The sequence below is a fragment of the Myotis myotis genome, unplaced genomic scaffold (assembly GCF_014108235.1).
Source record: "Myotis myotis isolate mMyoMyo1 unplaced genomic scaffold, mMyoMyo1.p scaffold_m19_p_17, whole genome shotgun sequence".
NCBI lineage: Eukaryota > Metazoa > Chordata > Mammalia > Chiroptera > Vespertilionidae > Myotis > Myotis myotis.
This window is the reverse complement of record NW_023416321.1, coordinates 1,720,603-1,736,324: the sequence shown is the minus strand read 5'-3', so window position 1 is coordinate 1,736,324 and position 15,722 is coordinate 1,720,603. Positions and strand designations below refer to the sequence as shown.

Sequence of the window (15,722 nt, the reverse complement as noted above, 5' to 3'; positions counted from 1 at the left end):
TGGGGAACCGTTGGCTGGCAGGCTCCGCGGAGCTGGGGGGGGCGGTGGCGGGGGGACCTCGCGGGGGATGCAGCATCGCCGCCTGGATGGGGCGGGCGGGCGGGGGAGGAGCAGCCGCAGGTCCTGCTGCACCTACTGCGGCGTCGGAGATTCTGCACCGGCGGAGCCTCGTGCCTGGGACCTCTGCCTCCCCTGTCAGAGGGAACCACCATTTGGTGCGCTCGGTTATTTCTAGGCATGAACGGCGGATTCTGAACTCAAAATGGTGCTCTGTCGATGTCCACCCCGGGCGTCTCAAGGAGTTGCAAGCTGGAGGCGCCTGGGTGGTTGAGCCCATCGTGCTGCCGAGGTCCGGGTTCTCTCCTGTGCCCGGTGTTCAGGTCGTCATGCTGCGGCCGGGGCGGGATCAGTTTAGGGTGACCCCTGTCAGGAGGTTGCTAGGGCCCTGAACGTGGCTGGCCCTGCACAGGGCTTATTGTAGCCAAGTTACTTCCTACGTTTAGAATGGAGTAGCCATGGCGATGAGCGGAGACACTGGACATTGTGGCTTGAATGATCTCAGAGGACGGTAGTGGCCGGTTGGAAATACCGAGGGGATGCTGACAACTGAGTGCTTAGATTCCAGACTTCCTTTGGTCCCATGTGAAAGGATCAAGGGTAAAAGCTAGCCCCAGGTAGATGAACTCGGTTGGCAGAGGGCACCTTGAAGAATTCACATCATTTCCGAACCACGGAGGTAGTGAGGTCTTTGGACACCTTTCAGCCTGGCACCCCGAGGATGCTTTGTTGGGGAAAATGATGTAAAATGAGGTTTCAAAAATGACCAACCCAGTTATGTTATCCACATTTATTTCATTGTTGCTGTTTACAGAAGATATTAATAGCCTGAATAACGGTTACTTTGTTTGCCTATACTGAAAGTTTGTTTTCTACAGAAAGTTCTTAATATTTGTATTTCCATAAGAATAGAGGTTCTTGGAATCTGTTGTGTGTTTTTTATTTTTCACAGGTTGGGTCATGAGAAATTGATAGCCTAGAAAATGGTAATAGTAAAATTATTAGTTAAATCATACTTATGGTGACACAATAATTTCTTTTACTTGGCACTTCCTTAACCAGCAGAGAGTGTCTACAGCCCCAGATATTAGTATATGAGGATCTCCCTTAGAGGCCTGATTCTAAGACTTCCATGCTTCTTGTCCCAGTCAAAGGCCTTACTGATCAGAACCCCCTGTTTATTATTAACGTCCGAAATTAAATAGGGGACACCAGGCTGTCATAGGCTCAGTCCTATTTCATTTGGGTTCTGACATTTAAATATTTTAGTAGTAACCTAGGGTATATGTAAATGTTGATTTCAGATTTCACTCCTTACAGTGTTTATTATTGTTCTTTTTCAAGTGGCATATATTTTAAACACTTTCACAAAGATTATTTTGTAACAGGTTTATATTTATACTTAGTTGGCTCAGGAATTTTGGAACAAATAGTTGCATTATAGTGCTGATTGTGAGGGAAACTGGGGCGAACTGTTCCATTTGACCCTCAGTGATTAATACATACCATGGAGGAATATAGGAAATTTTAAATTACAGCATTTCTCACTATCACACCTTTTTGTTAAGCAGCCAGCTTTCCTGAGATACAGTTGTGCTTTTCCAAGTGCTGTCACCTGGCTCACTTCCAAAACCAAGCTGGCGAGCAGGAGAGGGCTGGAGGGCAGCTTCTCAGTGAGGACACCTTTCCATTGGAGAGAAATGGAAGATAAATTCCGACAGCATCGGCTGAGAATGGGGAGCTTGCATTACTACCCCACCTCCCAGTGAGGGCAGGGAGGCCCTGAGTGTAAACTTATTCTTGCTGGACTCGAGAAAGCGATGCTAATTTTAAATTTAAAAAAAAGAAAAAGATGACTAGTGGAAATTAGTCTATTTGTCCATTATTTGATTGAAGAATATAGAATGTCATTGGCATCCTATAACTTCCCAGACAACTTAGCATTGTAAGGCTAAAGAGCCATTTTGAGACGACCTTTTGTGCCTTCCCCAGTAGGAATTGCCTCCATGGGTTGCAGGCTTACGTCTCTGATGACTGCTCACCACTCAGGGCTTATTGTGCAAAGGTGGCATCGAGAGGATGTTAAAGACGGACAGTAGATGGCTGTGGAGTCTGAGACTGCTGCTCGCACATCAGCGTCGCATATGAAATCATTAAGATTTGGAGATGGAGCAGCAAAGATCGCTTAGCCAGAGTAGCTGACGCCTGTGGGAAAGCAGGAGAAAGGGAGAAACCAGGGGCAGTGACAGAAGCTCGGGACCCAGAGGAGGCCAGGATGCGGGGCAGGGGCCTGCGCAGATGGGCATGGACGAGTCTTCATGGTGGGGAGGAGCCAGGTAACTTTTATTTTGGTTTGTTGCCTTTCCTTGAAATTGTCTTGGCTTCTCACCTCATGATTTTGAAACAATCAAATGGGTTTTTACCTTTTATTCTAGCTTTATTTTAGAGGGCCTTCTTAAGTTATAGAAATCTTGTGAGAGAGTACTGGTGCTGTGTTCTAGTTTCATGATGACTGATTTCACATGAAGGGGACTGGATTGTAGTTGCTCAATTAAGACACATAATATCTTATTTTTGTTTGAAGATGTCATAGATTAAAGTAGGAGAGCAGACCATCACATGAGAGCTAGCCTTTTTTTTTTTTTTTTTTAATATATTTTATTACAGAGAGGAAGGGGGAGGGATAGAGAGTTAGAAGCATCGATGGGAGAGAAACATCGATCAGCTGCCTCCTGCACACCTCCTACTGGGGACGTGCCTGCAACCAAGGTACATGCCCTTGGCCGGAATCGAACCTGGGACCCTTCAGTCCGCAGGCTGACGCTCTATCCACTGAGCCAAACCGGCCAGGGCGAGCTAGCCTCTTTTTAAGGTAGATTTCAGGGTTTCTTTAAGCCAGTCTAAGTATGATGATCTAAAATTTACACATTTAAATAATTGTTCAGTCACTGCAAAATAATATACAATGAGCTTTCTTTAAGTAGACTTTAGTATAGTAAAGATGTTCTCAATTATAAACATTCAGCTTATGTACAGCTTTTCAGGAGTACAATTATTTAAAGATATAAAGGTTACTTGTTGTCAGAAATAACGATATAACCTTGTATAGAAATTGTATGCCTGACATTGAAACCAAGAAACACGTAACCCTTGCCCTCTGAACTTGTTTGAACAAATTGATTAATATAATCCTGTACGTTTTCTGTTGCGTAAATCATGCATTTGAACTGTAACTTATTTAATGAAAAGTAAAATGTGTATTTTTTAAATTCTCCAACTGGGATGTGACAAGCTTTTGCATGTTAAAAACATGGTGAAAAATTCCTACCTTTTGTGCCATCTTTGAAGTTTTACTAAAAACTCCTTTCTTGGTCACAGATGCTGTCAGGCCGAGGCTCTTGCGGGGATGGAGAGCTGTTGCTAAGAGTGCCTCCTGCCTCGGCAGCACGCGGACACGCAGTCTGGCCCCCCCCCCCCCCCTGCGGCGGCGAAGCTCAGCAGGAGGGAGGCCTCGGAGGCGGCCCTGCTGCTATGAACTCCAGCGTTCTGTGCTGGCTCAGTCCCGCTGTGCACTGGGCGCTGGCTTTCTGATTCAGTACCCATGAGGGCCGACGGGTGAGATACTTGCTCTAGTGGTGCGCTGCCCTTCACAGGGCCTCCCTCCACATTGGCCTCTGTGTGGAGACGCTTCTTTCTGTGGGAGAGGGACATGCCTGGGCGCCTGGGCCACAGCACAGGCCCCCAGAGTCGCCGGGCATCTCTCCCCGGTGAGCGGATCCAGCGTGGCTTACTTCCTCGTAAACCTTTTCTGACACCAAAAACTTCAATTTTTTTATACAAAATAAGAAAATAAAGAGCGCAAATATGTCAGCTCATCGTCACTGTACAGCATTTTCTGTGACTAATCAATATCTGTATAAATTGAGATGATCCCGGTGAGCCTCTAGAATACTAACACCGAATAGTAATCTATTTGTTGTTGTTGTTAATCCTCACCTGAGGATATTTTTTTCCATTGACTTTTTGGAGAGTGGAAGAGGGGGAGAGAGATGTGAGACACATGGATTGGTTGCAGATGCACCCTACCTGGGACCGGAGATTGAACCTGCAACCCAGGTACATGACCAGGCATTGAACCCATGACCCTTCGGTGAGCGGGCCAGCGCTCTAACCACTGAACAACTGGTCAGGGCTGAACCGCTCCTTTTTTGTTTAGAGTAGTGGTTCTCAACCTTCTGGCCCTTTAAATACAGTTCCTCATGTTGTGACCCAACCATAAAACTATTCTCATTGCTACTTCATAACTGTAATGTTGCTACTGTTATGAATCATAATGTAAATATATGATATGCAGGATGGTCTTAGACGACCCCTGTGAAAGGGTCATTCAACCACCAAAGGGGTCGAGACCCACAGGTTGAGAACCCCTGATTTAGAGACTCTGCTTTCCTTCTTCAGAACATTTTAGAAATTAATGCTGTGTGATATCTCCATAATGTCCTTCCTCTGAAGGCCTGAGCTGCAGGCCTGCAATGCACAGTATCAAGTCAGAGGCCTCCCAGCAGCTGGCCCCTCAGGCTGCGTCCTGTCGATGGGCAGCCAGGCTCGTGCCAGACGCAGCTGCGTGCCAAGGTGGTGACTGGGAGGTGCGCTTTGCTGGGTTCGTCTTATGTGCACAACCTCGCTTATTAAGAGGTCTCACAACTGAAATCAATTGCTTGGGTTGAGCCTGGCAAAGGTATTGTTTACTTTTTATTCCCAAAGATCATTTCTTTTTAATTACTCTTTTAATAAGCGGGGAAACCGAAGCTCAAGTAGCCATGGGGAATGAAGTAAGGCCTGACATTGGGAAATGGCGGCGTGGGCACAGCTCACTTCTCCAGTCCGTGTGTGAGCGGTGCTCGGAGCAGAGCTGCTGGCGGGCGGGGGTGACATAGGGCTGCCGCTCTGACTGCATTGTGTCTCTTACACTGGATGGAATATGAAATACGACGGGGAGGGAACGTGTGGGAAGGGCATTCATAGGCTTTGTTCTCCAGGAGGCTGGTGTTTTAAAGGAGGCTTTCCTGTGGGGGGGAGAGGGAGGGAGGAAGGTGGGGGCTGTGTGGAAGCAAGTAGATTGGAGTCATGGGGACACTGAGGAGCCGGGGGGGGGGGGGGTCATTAGAAAGCACCTTCTCAGGTGACCCAGATGTTCCCTTAAAAACAACCTGCCACCGGGCACAGCTAATCTGCGAGCTTCTGCTCCGGGCAGTGTGCCAGAGGCACGCGCGTCGTCCTCACAGCACTCCGGCCAATGGCTGGTCTTACTGATTTCGTTTTATAGATGAGGAGAGGGGGGACAGACAAGGAAAGGAACTTCCGCAAGATCCTACGGCTTGTGGGAGGTGAGGCGGAGTGTAAACTCACGGCCCCTCACAGCCCTGCCCGGGATAAGTAGCGTGGAGGCTTGGATGGCTGTTAATGAGCCTCTGTGCCTCGGCCTCGTGTGCGGAAACATTAGCGGGGTGCCTGCTGGACAGCTTGGGGTCGTCTGAGTTTCAGCAGCACCTTGTAAGGGGCTCTTCCTGAGGTCGGGGAGGGGAAGCCGAGGCTGGTGGGTGGGCTCATCTGCCTGAAGGCAGAGCCTTAGTGAGTGTGTGGAGGTCCTCTGCTGGCTCTCTCACCCCCACTGCCTTCTGCAGCCCGGCCTGACACTTCACCCTTCCTCTCCTGCACAGACGCCCTCCTGGGGCGCCCACGGAGGGAGGCAGGCACAGCAGGTGAACAAAGCCGAGCAGCCTGTGGTAGGACAGCTAGGGAGCCATGTGCCTGTCCCCCCTGGAAGATGCGGATGAAGGGCTTAGGTGCTCGGAGGAGTTCAGCAGCCAAAGAAATACGTTTACCTTCATTAGCCTCGTCTTGCCCAAACTTTTGTGACTACCAAACATTGCTTCCCCCCCGAGCCATCTTCTAGCTCAGTGGGACAGACTTGGGGAGTGTGGAGAGAGGGAAGAGACGCAGGGGTGAGGCAAGACTTCGCTTGCAGGGTCCTGGAAGGAGGGCAGAATTTAGCTGGTTAGAAGGGATATTCTACAAGGAGACGAACGGACAAGCCATGTTTGGGGAGCATTTTGGAAAGTGACTGACATAGCACCTTGGACTCAGTATTTTTATTGAAAAAATGACAAGTCTGTAAGTGGAGGCTGGTGTTGGCAGTGAGGGGTAAAGGGGCTCGTGGGAACTCTTGATGGGCATGATGTAAACTCGGTGGTGGATGAGGAACTTCCACTGAGCCAAGGAGTAGTCGATGGAGGTGGAATCGGAAGCAGGAAAGCCGTGGCTGTTGCGGCGCCTCTAAAGTGATGCAGGCTTGCACATGCGCAGGGGTAGGGTGGAGTCGGCAGACGCGACAGGCCAGCGTGCTTGGCGAGAGCTGTGGGGGTGCTGAGTGCTCAGAGGCCAGGCACACAGGCCTGCTCCTGGGTGTGCAGGGAGGCCAGTGCGGACGGGAGCCGTCTGACATGCTTGCTTCTCTACGGCAGTGGGTCCTTATTATTTATTTACATCCCTTTTGGTGGGAACCACAGAGAGTTTCTAGTCCCATTCCCTCCTCCCTCTCAATACTTCTCCCATTATTATTGTTGGCATGCTTACATTCTAAAGTGTATAGTGCTTTATGTAATGAGATATCCATTCTAACATTGCCCTATAGGAAAATACGTAAGAAGATATGTAGCATGTAGCATGTGTCTAGAATGTTTTTATAAGCATGTCCCAGAGCCACAGCCTCCCAGCACCGTCTGTTACTGCCGTGTAGACACCAAACACTGCTCCTTCCAGTGTCTCACAGCGAGTCCTCGCTCAGGCTGGTGGAGACGGGAGCAGGAGAGAGCATTTCAGAGGAGTGTACTGTGTGAGGGTCTGGGGTAGAGATCTGACTCAGCATTAATCCACGCATGTAATGAGCCATGTAATAATGGGGCTCTGCTGCAAATTGTGGTGAAGATTCTCAGTGAAATTGAATTTTCTGAGTACCATACCCATAAAAAAATCTTCACTCAGACTTTATAAAACAGTCCCAAATATATTGCAAATGTTGTGGGTATTTGCACAATATTGACAGAAAATAGGGAAAAAAATCATCAATATATTTCTGGGAAACGTAAGATCAGATTATAACATAAGTATATACCAGTATGAGTAATGTCTGTGTTGAAGTTATTAGAGTTTGTTAAAGGTTAGATAAACTTAATAGATTCCTTAAACTTAAGTGATAATAGATTCTTTTTTAACAAAGAAAATAAAACTAAATAAAGGACTTTTTTAACCGTCCTGCAGAGTGGAGTGAGGAAGCTTTAAAGCAGACAAGTCTTTATGTCACAGTTGGGTGGTGAACAAGAACCGTGGTCACCATTGGGCCTGCGTATATGCTACGGTTTATATTCAGTGGGTGAGCGTGATTGCTTCTCTGCATTCGTTTTAGCCTTTAAACCTGAGCAGAGCCTGCGGATTGCTGCTCTGCGGAAAGCCCTCATTGTCGCTCATTTCTGTTAGATTTTGAGTTGCTGACAGCAGAGAGAACATTTTTGTATCTGTACAGTATATTGTGGAGGCTAAGATTAAAGTTTTCACTTTTATTTTGAGTTACCTGTTCCTTCAGAGATTTTGCTTCCACCCGGGATGGAGGGGGAGGGAGGAAGCTGAGACCTTCTCTAGGGTGGTGGCCAACCATAATTCCCAAGAGGCAGCCTCCCTGTGGGGGTTCCCGTCAGGTGTGAGGAGAGGGGTGTGGGTGATGGTCTTAATGTCCTCAGGGGGCACCTGGCACTGTCTTCTGGGGGTGCCCATAGGAATGGGCAGTTCCCTTTCCCTGAAGCCCCTGGGTAAGTGCCACCAACCAAACTGTGAAGAAATAATGTGACGTTTCTTAGGGACATTTGAATCTTAGGTGTGATAAAATTGTACAAAATAACGCCTGGTTGCCTTTCACAGATCTGGTGACTGTCTTCAGGTACGACCACTGCGGTCATTCTGGCCAACCCAGAATGTCCACTTAGCAAGTGTTAAACTTACTGCGCTAGTCTCCTCGAGGGAGGACTCTGTGGAAATCAGATCAGATTTTAAAAGGGTATTGTCAGCATTCTTTTTCTTGAAATCAATTTATGTGCACTCATAATTTAAGTACTCCTTTAGCAAAATTATTAAATGTGATTAATTTACTACACTGCCGATTTAATACCCTTCAATGGCAGAATTTTGATTACATAAATCCTGCAGCCTACAAAAATGGCTATTTCTTATTAATTTGTGATTTCCCAACTAAGTCTGAAATTAGTGGACATCAATTTCAGACTTCAGGATTGCTCAAAAGTTTTCAAGCCTTTTATTTGCATGTCCCATAACCTTCCCTTCCCCTTTTTAAAATTTGCTCTTTTCACCTTTTCAGGGGTTTCTTTTCTCATTTGTTTTGGGAGGTTTTTTGTTTGTTTGTTTGCATTTTCTTTCCTGAAACTTTGAACTCCATAGATGGGCGTTAAGGCCTGGTTTGAGACGATCTGGTCTGCTTTCTTTCATTCCCATGTATTGTGTTCTAGAGCCTGTTTGCTCTGAAGGTACAGATTCACAGCTGGAGAAAGGGTTCTGAACTTCATCATAGCTGTCGCCTTCGTTCTTACCGTGTGCCAAGTACGGACTTCACGTGTTACCTCACTTACTCTCATCGGTCGGTGAGGAAGCCGATGCACCTGAGCTCTGTCATCAGCTCATTCAGACAGAGGAGCCGTCCCACTCTGAGATCTAAGAGCTCTCTGGGGCCCAGACCTGATCTGCTTTAATTAAAAAGTTATCAAATGTTACATAAATCTCCTGCGTCTAATGGGTTCACAGCCCCAAATAGAGTAATTTTGGGCTTTAAAACTCTAAAGGCAACACTGACTTTGATGTGTTTATAAGAAGCATTATTTAAATGTGAAATTCCCTCTTCTCCCTAACTGTCGCTCTGCGTCTAAACAGCCTGGGCAGGCGCGGGTCAGACGCATGGAGCGCTCACAGGTTTTTCCCCAGCAGCCGGGTCTTCTTGAAGCATCATCTGACAATTAATGTTACTGAGACAAATAAAGCTACTTAAAGGGGCTCTAGTTCTGAGCCACATGATATCAAGTGGGAAGACATGTCTGGAAATCTGTGTCACCTTTTAGCTCCTGGGGAAGGCTAGAAGCGCGCTGCCTTTGATAAAGAAGAGCAGCATATGAATGGGTGATGGCTGCCTTTCTTCCGTCTAATTCAGCTGCTTCCTATTCCATCGAAAACCTCTGTTGGAAAGCAATTTCCCTCACTTGACCCATTTTCCTTCTGCATTATGTCTTCTTCTGGTTCCTCAACACAGAATGGGAAAGAGTGCAGCTGCAAACCTGCAGGCTCAGGAGGCGGGGCTCGGGCTCCGCCTTTGGAGGGAGCGCGCTCTTCCTTTCATTCTCTGACTCCTCACTTAGATTTCACAGCTTCCAGGAGAGAGATGTTAAGTGCACGATTGGTAGAGAGACTTGTGGGTACAGAAAAAAATAGGTGTGGGGGTACGGATCTTGTTTAGGGGTTTGGGCAGTGTAAGGATGTTAGCATTTTAGTAAACATATGTGCAGTAAGCCTAATATTAATATATTCGTATTTTTAAATGTCTCTGGACACCTAGGTCTCTTGATATCATTATCTGGTAATTTTTAACACCTCCATTAGTCACAGGTATGACATGCTATCCTGTGATAACATTTACTTCACATCCATGGTTAAGGGGCTTACATTGGCTTCTGTCCTTGCCAGGTCAAATTCTAAATGTCCCAGCATTCCTAGGATAGCACCAGACTCCTTCATGGAACCTTCTCCACCTTTACTCATGTGAACTTTCTCTTCGCCATTGACACTCACGCCTTTGGTGACCTCATTCAGTCCCGTGACTTTAAATGCCACACATACCTGAAGACTCCTAAGTTCTATGTCACCAGCCTAGACTGCTCCCAGATGGAGCATTTGCATCTCCGCTTGCCGCCTCTACATGCCGCTTAAAGAGCATGTCCCCCTCACAGGCCCAGGACGCCAGGCCTGCTCTGGCCCCACGTCTTTCTGGCGCACAACCCCCCCATTCACCTGAGAGCACCACATCCTTCTAGGCCAGCCGTGGGCAAACTATGGCCCGCGGGCCAGATCCAGCCCGTTTGAAATGAATAAAACTAAAAAAAAAAAAAAAAAGACCGTACCCTTTTATGTAATGATGTTTACTTTGAATTTATATTAGTTCACACAAACACTCCATCCATGCTTTTGTTCCGGCCCTCCGGTCCAGTTTAAGAACCCATTGTGGCCCTTGAGTCAAAAAGTTTGCCAACCCCTGTTCTAGGCACTCCAATCAAACCTTGGGAGTCCTCTTCCTCCTCCTTTCTCTCCATGCATAAGCCATAGGAACTTAGACAGGAGGCTTTTAAATAACCCAAAAAAAAAAGAGGAGAGATCACAAGGAAAGTTAGAAATATTTTCAACTGAATTAAAAAAGGAAACACAACGTATCAGAATTTATGTGATACAGCTAAACTGTACTCAGAGGGAAATTCATAGCTGTAAATGTCTGTGGCAGGATTCTCTGAAGTGCATCTTAGGAAGGACTGCTACGCTCAACATTAAAGAATAATGACAATCTGTAAGACCCTCTCCCCCCAGCCCCACAAGGCAGAGCTGCTGAGTCCGATTCTTCAGGATTGAAGGTTTAGGTGGTCCTGTCATGCTGAGAACCCTGCCTGCCTGAGGTTCTGATTGAGGAAAAAAAAAATCTGGGATGGACAGTGGAAAAGAAAGTCATGGACACCATCATGGCCTCAGGACCAGGTACAGAAGTGAGAACTGGAGTAATTTAGCATGTTTTTTCTTTGCTTGTTATATCTGGATGTTTAACTTTTTCCTTCTTCCCCTTATTTTACATCCAAATTATTGGGAGTTAATTTGACAGTTTAGCCTTTGAGAACAGAATATTTTGTGGGGCTGTACTGAAGGTAAAGAGTACGGAGTGTAGCAGTGATGGTTACGATGGCTCTTAGGACTGTGGCTCCTCACTTTGGGGAGAAGGAAGAGCATCTTCATTTACGGGAAGGATGGTACATGCTGTCGGGTGCAAACTGTTGTCTTGATGCTCTGTGTAGTTCAGTGTGGGGACAGCATCTATGGAAGCTGAGTGCCAAAGCAACAGACTGTGCCAGTGTCTCATTCCCAATCTGTGTAAATTCCAGTCTGTCTAAGCCAGGGGTGGGCAAACTTTTTGACTTGAGGGCCACAATGGGTTCTTAAACTGGACCGGAGGGCCAGAACAAAAGCATGGATGGAGTGTTTGTGTGAACTAATACACGTTAACACTGCTGCTGGTGAAGGAGCGGAGGGGAGAGCAAGAGAACCCTCCGCTCTTTCGGCTCCGTGGGCCGGATAGAACAGCCGAACGGGCCGGATCCGGCCAGCGGGCCATAGTTTGCCCACGGCTGGTCTAAGCCCAGCCTTGTGATACTGGAGCTGGGGTTTGGGGTGTATGCCAAGGGCCAGGAATCTCGGGGTGGAGAGGAACTCTCAACATTCTGCCTACCACAATATGAAATAGAAATAAGGAATAAAAGGTGAGAAGATGGTTTTGTTTATAGATTGTATACCCAGAAAACTCAAGATGATGAGCTAAAGAGTAACTTGATGCAATATAGATCACTCAGTAACCTGGCCAGGTACCTACCAGCAGTAACCAGTTAGGTGATGCATGAAATATTGATACTATACATCAGCGGTTCTCAACCTGTGTGTCGCAACCCCTTTGGCGGTCGAACAACCCTTTCACAGGGGTCACCTAAGACCATCCTACATATCAGATATTTACATGACGATTCATAACAGTAGCAACATTACAGTTATGAAGTAGCAACGAAAATAATTTTATGGTTGGGTCACAACATGAGGAACTGTATTTAAAGGGCCAGAAGGTTGAGAACCACTGCTATACATAGTAACAAGAAAGTATAAAATCCCTAGAAATGAGCTTAATATATATAGGAAATGAATATGAAGAAAAGGACAGTGTCACTGAGAAGAGAGAAAGAAACAGATTTTTCTCAAGCAGGAAAATCAAATCCTACAGTTCTCAGTTCAAATAATTTGCAGGTTTAAAGCAGTTCTAATTTTTAAAAAATACATATTTTTCTTTTGGAACATGACAAAATGGTTGTAAATTTCATCTGGAAGGATAAAAATATATATCTATATATATAAAAGGCTAAGTGTCTGTCTAACTGGTAGCTATGATGCGCACTGACCACCAGGGGGCAGACGCTCAACGTAGGAGCTTCCATGATACGCACTGGCCATTTAAAAATAAGTGGCACCATGGACCTGGCGCCGACAAACCAATACTCGGCTTCCCCCAAGTGGGACACAGGCCCCGCCACCACCCCAGAGTGACACCCCACCAAATCACAACCAACGCTGCCAAGACCCCATGGCACAAAATGTGGCCCACAACCCAGCCCAGCCTGGAAACGGTCGCTGTGGTCGCCGGGCAATGACGTCACGTAGCAACGCCCGGCTTCCTCTCCCTAGTGACTAGCCTCCTTGGAGTTTCTTCAGCCCAGGAACACGACTTGCTCTATGGCCAGGTGCAAACATTTTACACTTTAGCCAGATGTCTGTGAAGCATTTTCTCATGCCTCATCTCATTTGATCCTCACAGAAGTCCTGGAGTAGGTGCATAGGAGACTCGGTGGAATCCTATTTTCTTTGCATTAGCCAGAAAATGAGATTTAGAAAGTTTAGAAACTTGACCCGACTGAAAAGAAGTAAGAAATGGTGGACCTTGAAAATGACTTCAGGTGTTCTCACTGTGCAGAATATAGTCAAACACTGATACAGTTAAATATTTCACCCTTTGTTCTCCCTGCGTGATCTACAATAATAATGTGCTTCGTGTTGATATTTACTGCTGTGTTGCTGACAATTACCTGAAAGTGAAGTTGGGGTGCTTCACTGGGCTGGAAAAAGTTTAGCTCCATCAGAAAGCAGGTCTAATTAAGCAAATTTATTATCTATATATATAAAAGCCTAAGCGACCGTTAGGATGGAACAACTGGGGGCAGACGCTCAACGCAGGAGCTGCCCCCAGCCTGCAGGCCCTGATTGCCTGATTAGGGCCAGGCCCTCGGGCTGGGACGGGGAGCCAGGGGTGGGTAGCAGCAGACGTGGCCCCTTTCCCAGGGGGGTTGAGGGCCATATTTATAAAAGGCTAAGTTGACTCGCGCATGCGTGATGCATATAAAGCTCTTGCTGGTGCCAATTGCACGTGTGTGTTTCGATTTGTCATTGTCAATCATGAATTTGGTTGATACTTCTATTATAAAGAAAGGGAAAATAGTGATATTAAAATATTTCTTCTAATTAATTTCCTTTCAATGTGCACGAATCTGTGCACCGGGACACTAGTACTTAAATAATTTTTAAAAAGAGTAACGAGAGAAACAAGTGGTAACAAATAACCACAAATTTTAAAAATGGGAAGAATTAGAATCCTGTGGCCCTGGCAGAAGCGCACAGTTATTAATGGAGCAGAGTGGCCTTCAGGCCCATCTGTTGTATGTGACTTTGACATATGAAGAGTCAGTGTCACAGATGAGTGGAGAAAGGAGGGGTCGCTTAGTCCTAGGTGCAAGTGGCACCCAGGCACTCTGTTCACTGTTTATTTCAAAAGAAACCAGAGTAAATCCAGTGTCTACCATACACCTGAATGAATTTTAAATAAAGCATCATCTGTATATAAAAAAAAGGAAACCTAGGAAATAAAAATAAATAAATTTAGGGAATATTTCTGCACTAAGTATTTTATAAAAGTTTTTCGTGGGATTTATGAGAAATGAAAACATCTGAATGCCACAAATAATCAAAGCAAATTAAAAATGGGAAAAAATATAAACAACATGGTTAACATTTAACATATAAACTCTTATAAATTGATTTTAAAAAATCCTCTAAGAACCCAGTGGATAGGCTAAGAGATATAAACAGTCAATTCACAGAAAATTCATTCAGGGTAACAAATATGGGGAAATATGTTTATTAATAATCAAAGAATTGCCAATTAAAGCCAGTGAGATACTTTTTCTATCTGATTAACCAAGATTACAAATTGTAATCTTAGTGCTTGGGAGGGTATTTTGAAATAAGCACTCTTGTACTCAGCTAATAAAAATATAGATTATTAAAATGCTTTTGGATAACAGTTTGGTTATAAGTACTGAAACCCTTAATTACATCCTTTTGTTTCATTCAGGCTGCTGTGCTGCTGGAAATTGCTCATGACAATAGTCGCAAGTACAGAACAAACTACACGAAAGGGGATTTGTGACGGAAATAGTGTAAAATGGGAATCCCCAAAGAAACAACATGGGAATTATTAAGAAAATTATTATCTATCCACACAATGACAGTATTGTGTTGTCATTAAAAGTTACATTGATGAAAATATATTTGTTTAGTGTGAGAATACCTTGTTATAAATGAAAAAAGCAGAATGTGAAGTTTTGTATAAAGAATTATTTCAACCATCTCTAAGTTTAGCAAATGCCCTGAACTGAGCCAAGCCTCATCGAGGTGTAAGTTAGACGGTGGTCACCTGCCCCCAGCGGTGCTGTGCAATCAGCAGCGCTTCCTGCTCTTCCGCCTCCACTGCCTCTCCTTCCCAAAGCAGCTTCTCCTCTGCAGGGCCCAGCTGCCATCTGCTCTCACAGGAGGCCGCTCCTGCACTCCAGTGACTCCGGTTAGAAACTTGCAGCTCCCCCTTTCTCTTTTGTCTGAGCATCTTTGGACTCCACAGGGCTTGGTGATAACCAGCACCTTTCCCAGTCGGGGCTACTGTCTGTCTCAGACTTCACAGGCTGCTTCCAGGGATTTGAAATGACACGGATGCTTTTTCAGTGTTGAGCGCTCTTCTTTGAGCTGAATGTTTACATCTCTTACGGTACATGAGCCTCCAGATGAATAACCATTAGTGGGAGAAGCAACATTAAGTTCTCAAGGAAACTTTTGTACTTTTACTTGAGAGAGGCAAGGGTGTAAGGTAATTGTGTGCTTACTACAGTTTCCTAATATGTAAGCTCCGTGAACCCTCAGTACGCACAGATCACATGAAGAGTGAATTACCACCGCATGGGCATATCTCTAACCAGAATGGGTTCGCTGCAGGTCCTGACTCCTAAGCCAGAGAGACCTGGCACACTGTGGCCAGGCGTTAATAAATAATTGATGCAGAAGTGACGGATGGACGTTTGAATGGCTGCCTCATCCTCTGAGCCTGACCTTTAAATGCTGATGTTCCTGAAGCCACTTTTCTGTCAATTCTCACGCCTTCCCTGCCAGTTTCCCCTGTGACTGTGGCTTTGATTTCTGTCTCTACGTTGACATCTCTGAGGGTTTCCTCCAGCTGATTGGTTTCGTCTGAGCCAGAAGGAGGTGTCTAGCTGCCAGCTCCCTGCCCAGTTTAATGCTCAGCGTCTCAGACTCAACTCGTCCTGCTCCGGCAGCTATCTCCGTGAGTGATGCCGCCCACCTAGTCCCACCGGGGAGAAACCTGGGTGCTTCTTGATGCCTCCCTCTCCCTTATGCTCATAGCCAGGTTCCCACCA

The 15,722-nt window shown here is 45.9% G+C and overlaps 1 long non-coding RNA gene across 1 annotated transcript; it reads left to right on the top strand.

The window, feature by feature from the left end:
- The first annotated feature begins 5,216 nt into the window (after window positions 1-5,216).
- Window positions 5,217-14,565, top strand: LOC118671124. The gene is made up of 2 exons (XR_004972618.1): window positions 5,217-10,911; window positions 14,372-14,565. It is a non-coding gene; the product is annotated as an uncharacterized LOC118671124 (long non-coding RNA).
- The last annotated feature ends 1,157 nt before the right edge of the window (window positions 14,566-15,722 follow it).